Genomic DNA, 5,586 nt, shown 5'->3' on the forward strand with positions numbered 1-5,586 from the left:
TTAAAAAAAAAGATAAAATATAAATTGTACATAAATGAAAAAAACTTCCAGAGCACTTCTCTTCCAATCATCTCTTGAATTATAGTTACTGGTATACATACTAATCTTCTCTCCCAGGCTCTAAGTACACAAGGGCAGGGACCAGGTCTCTTTCTTTGAATTCACAACAGCCTCAGAATAGCTTTCACGTATTTGGTGCTTAGTAAGTGGGTTAATGGAGAAAGGGTTATGGTTAAACCGAAACAAAACTTTCCCATTTACCTCCCCTCTGCACTATATATACATATAAAATACTTAGTTGGATGTTCTATCACTCAATTAATTTTTCATATTTACTGATCACATAATATATATCAGGCATTGTACTGGGTGCTATAGTAAACAAAGTTCCAAAGTTCTAGCGAAGATAGATAATAAACAAATTATTAATTTTTGCAAATAGTGATGGGACTATAAAAACATGCAAAGCTGTTCCGGAAGCGCCGAGTGTCGTCCGAGGGGACAGAACTTCTTGGTCCTGATGTCTGACCGTGGAGATGTGAGCCTCCCACCCAAAGACCGGGTGAGGGCTCTCTCCCAGATGGGTAGCGCAGTCTAGATAAACAAAGACATTCCACCCCGTTGGTACTTCCGCTCTGGAGTGGAGATTATACGAATGACATCTATTTACTCTGAGGAAGGCAACACTGAACATGCGTTCATCCTCTATAACAAGTATATCACGCTTTTTATTGAGAAACTACCAAAGCATTGAGATTACAAATCGGCTGTCATTCCTGAAAAGAAAGACACAGTAAAGAAATTAAAGGAGATTGCATTTCCCAAAGCAGAAGAGCTGAAAGCAGAACTGTTAAAACGATATACCAAAGAATATATAGACTATAATGAAGAAAAAAAGAAGGAAGAGGAAGAATTTGCCCGAAACGTAGCCATCCAGCAAGAGCTGGAAAAGGAAAGACAGAGGGTGGCACAACAGAAGCAGCAACAGTTGGAGCAGCAACAGTTCCATGCCTTTGAGGAGATGATCCAGAACCAGGAACTAGAAAAAGAATGACTGAAAATTGTACAGGAGTTTGGGAAAGTGGAACCTGGCCTGGACGGCCCACTGGTACCTGACTTAGAGAAGCCCTCCCTAGATGTGTTCCCCACGGCACCTGTTATATACACACAGCCTTCGGACTATAATACAACTGTAAGGCCTGCCAAGCCACCTGTAGTGGGTAGATCCTTGAAACCTGGAGCATTGAGCAACTCGGAAGCTCCTACAATTGATGGACTGCGCCACATGGTGGTACCTGGGAAGCTCTGCCCACAGTTTCTCCAGTTAGCCAGTGCCAACACTGTCCGGGGAGTAGAGACACGTGGAATTCTCTGTGGAAAACTGATGAGGAATGAATTTACCATTACCCATATCCTCATCTCCAAGCAAAGTGCTGGGTCTGATTATTGCAACACCGAGAACGAAGAAGAGCTTTTCCTCATACAGGATCAGCAGGGCATCACACTGGGCTGGATTCACACTCATCCCACGCAGACTGCCTTCCTCTCCAGTGTTGACCTACACGCTCACTGCTCCTACCAGATGGTGTTGCCAGAGTCGATAGCCATTGTTTGTTCCCCCAAGTTCCAGGAAACTGGATTCTTTAGACTAACTGACCATGGACTAGAGGAGATTTCTTCCTGTCACCAGAAAGGATTTCATCCACACAGCAAGGATCCACCTCTCTTCTGTAGCTGCAGCCACGTGACTGTTGTGGACAGAGCAGTGACCATCACAGACGTTCGATGAGAGTTTGACTCAGACACTTCCCAAGAACTATAAAACCATATCATCGTACTGTAGCCCCATAATGTAAACTTTCCAGAAAGCTCTGGAAGCTTTTTAAAACAGAATAGAATGTATCACCTGGGGGAGAACTGATTTTCTATTTCTGGTTTGAAAAGAAATAATTGAATATGTTTTTTAGGCACATCTGGAAAATAGCATGATCATGCTAAAGCAACTTTTCAGTCTGCCTATAACTAAAAAATTAAGTTGAAAAAATGTTGTAATGAACACTTATATACCCTTTGTTCTAGATTCACCAATTGTTAACATCTTTTCCCTCTCAGAGATCCTTCTAATTTCTCTGCCAACTTGTTTATTGTTTACCTTTGGACTAATTAAGGGCATCTATGCAGAAATTTGGAAGCCATTTAGAAAATCTTTGGGTTTTTCTGTGGTTTATGGCAATATTAATGAAGCTTATCATAAGGCTGAGGGAGAGCTCACTGCATTTGACCAGATGGTGAGGCCCAAGAACCCTGAAGAATGATTTGGTCAGGAGTTATTGTTATTTAACAAATATTTCGGGATATTTTTTCTTCTACAATAAAATAACAACTATACATATTAAAAAAAAACCATGCAAAGCATTTGAAGTGCTTGAGGAGGGGCTGTGAAGGGACACCTACTCAGGCGGGGGTTCAAGGGAGGTTTCTCAAAGGAGAAGTGAGACTGGAAGGGTGAGAAACCAGCCATTCAAAGACTAGGAGGAAGTTCATTCCAGGTAGAAGAAAGCGCAGGAAGAAAAGCTGAGAGGTGGAGGAAAGCATGGCGAACTGCAAGAAGACAGACACGGCTGGATTATAACGAAGGAATGGAAGGCTTGACCAAGACTGGATTGGAGAGGGAGGTGAGGACCAGACCAGATGGGTCTTGTAGACCCTGGTAAGGAAGGGGATTGTCTGTCAAGTTGGCAGGAAGCCATTGCAGGGTATAAGCAGTAGAATATTATGATCCATTTGTGCTTTCAGATCATTCTGGCTGCTGTGAAGAGAACAGATTAAAGAAAGGCAAGAGTAAAAGCAGAAAAACTGGTGAGGGTACCATTGAGGAGGTCCAAGCAAGAAATGACATGACTCAGGCTTCCACAACAGTGGTGCTGATGTGGAGTGGAGGACGGACCCAAGACAGCAACTACAGGGCTTGTTAAATAGGGGGGATGAGGGAAAGGAAAGAATCAAGGGCAGTGCCCAGGTTTCTGCTTAACAATTGGGTAATAACTGTTACCATTTACTAAGATAAGAAAGATTAGGAGAAGAAGTTTGAAGGAAAAGAAATCCATTAGCTCTAACTTTTAAGCCATCCTAAATTATAATTATTCATATGATGAATATTTGACACATATTTTTGAACAACTATTGTGTGCCTGACACGGTATTAGATGCTAGAGTAAATAAGACAGAATCCCTGTACTTAGAGCTTATACCATCTGGAGAAGAATACCAGTATCATTAAAAAAAAAATTTTTTTAAGTCAAATAGAACATAGGATAGTGTGCAGGCATGCAGGCTCTGTGGTTGGAGATTTCATAGAATACAATGTCACACTACTTTTAAGGATTCTTTTCCTTGGATGCTTTGTTCAGATTTGAAATGCAAAATTTACTTACCATTTTGCAAATGAATTCTAGGAATTCATGAAAGCAGAAGTCCAAACCAAACACATAGTAACTTTGGGAACAGCTGCTCACAGTTTGCTTTCATTATGACTTTTAGCTTCCCCTAACCCAAGCCCATAGCATCCTGCATAGACAAGCATGGTTGGAGCGTAGTCTGAAGTCATCATACCCAATCACTGCTTCCATGGCTGGGCTTCTCACAATGGGTACTTTGTGTTTTTGAAGTGACTGCTTTACAGAAAAGAATGAGATTACATAAAGTCATCCTACAACCTTATCAAGAAGAGTGTCAGACAAAAAAAAAAATCAAATTGGGAAACTACTTAAAGTTACAGTTATATCCTGAATGGAACTTATGTCCTGAAAATTTTCTCCATATATGACATAGTTTATGATCAAATCATTCAAGAGAATAACCCCTATAAGGTTAAAATGTTGCTTTTCATACTGACTCTTTAATGTTTTACCTAAATCTTCCCCAGCATATTTGCAATAAATTATACAACCAAATACATTGTACATTCATTAACTGACCATGTGTGGAAAACTCAGACACTGAGTCCAAGCTAATAAAATACTCATAAATTAAAATTTGGCCACAGGATCTTTTTTTCAAGATTGACAATTTATTGATAGCTCTTTTAAAATTCCTGACCATGCCAGCTTAAGGTATCATGTTGTTAATGTGATCATATTTTGCTTTATACTTCATAACACTTATCCACTTAAATGGATTCTTTTTTTTCCTTTAACATACCCAGAATTAGGTTCATTAATTTTCTAAAAAATAGTTTATATGAAGTCACATTCTAATATTCACCTTCCTAATGCTGAAAATCTCGTTTTCCTTAGAACATGTCACTTTGATTTTCTGTAGATGCTTGTCCTGGCTTAGTCTCCAGCTGCTTTCACTGTTCACTGAGGCCAGCCAAGAAGCTCTGACCATATGCACTGACTAAATCACTGTGCTTCTCCTCTGGTAACATCACGTATATACAGCAGTCATCCGTCTCCCTTTGATCTTCAGCTAGCACAAACCCTTTCTCACCGAGTTGTCCTCCATGGTTTGTTTTTGATATTTAAACAGTTTGGACATCTCTAAAAGTGGAGTGACACTGACACCGAGATAAGGTGCCAATCAATTTATTAAGTGATTTTGTACAAAAATGGCAAACTCAACATGACCCTGGAGCATGACTGATTCACCCAACAAGAAGCGTGAAGAAAGCCATTCATCTGTTCTTGTCTCTCCTCACTAAGGACGTCGACGTGAAGCTTTTTTCTGGGGCAGGAGCTAATCAAACTCAACAGAAATAAGATTTTTAAATTTTTAAAATGTTAATAGGCCTCAGTAATGTTTCTTATTTCTATACTTCTTTTTTAGTTGAATGATGGATGAAGTGTAGATCATGAGGGCATGCTCCATGTCATCACAAGGAACATTTTGTTCTTCTAAAATGAGACGTCAATGTTTTGCAAGGCATTGAAATACCAAGCTTATCACGATTACACTAAGTAGTTTCCAAAGAGGGAGAAAACACAAATGTGTTTCATTCATCTAGGGTAGCCTAGAGATAAACCCAGCCTAAAGGCGCTGACTGTTTTTAGCATTTTGTGTTTCAAAGCAAAATAGATAATGTCTATGTAAATAAGAACTATGGTTACCTTTATTCCTTATTCTATGAATGCCAAAACTATAGATTACTTTGAAATAAAATAACAAAAAAATTAATATGACCTTTAGAAATCATTGTGTCTAATAAAATAGCTAACTCTCAGAATGAATTGGCCTGTCTCACAATACCAATTTTCCACAAAGTAGACTCAATCATCCCTGTGTAGTAAGACCAAAGAGCAAGTACAATTTAAGCCAGTGGCTTAAATCTACAGATTCAGTGCAATCCCTATCAAACTACCAACGGCATTTTTCACAGAACTAGAACAAATAATTTCACAATTTGTATGGAAACACAAAAGGGCCCAAATATCCAAAGAAATCTTGAGAAAGAAAACCAGAGCTGGAGGAATCAGGCTCCCAGACTTCAGACTATACTACAAAGCTACAGTAATGAAGACAGTATGGTACTGGCACAAAAACAGAAATATACATCAATGGAACAGGATAGAAAGCCCAGAGATAAAC

The 5,586-nt window shown here is 39.3% G+C and overlaps 1 pseudogene; it reads left to right on the plus strand.

Annotated features, from left to right (window-relative positions):
- The first annotated feature begins 483 nt into the window (after positions 1-483).
- Positions 484-1,793, plus strand: LOC113609831 (STAM-binding protein pseudogene; annotated as a pseudogene).
- Positions 1,794-5,586: the final 3,793 nt, after the last annotated feature.

This window comes from Aethalodelphis obliquidens, unplaced genomic scaffold, assembly GCF_003676395.1.
Source record: "Aethalodelphis obliquidens isolate GAN/ISIS:26980383/991018 unplaced genomic scaffold, ASM367639v1 scaffold59, whole genome shotgun sequence".
Taxonomy (NCBI): domain Eukaryota; kingdom Metazoa; phylum Chordata; class Mammalia; order Artiodactyla; family Delphinidae; genus Aethalodelphis; species Aethalodelphis obliquidens.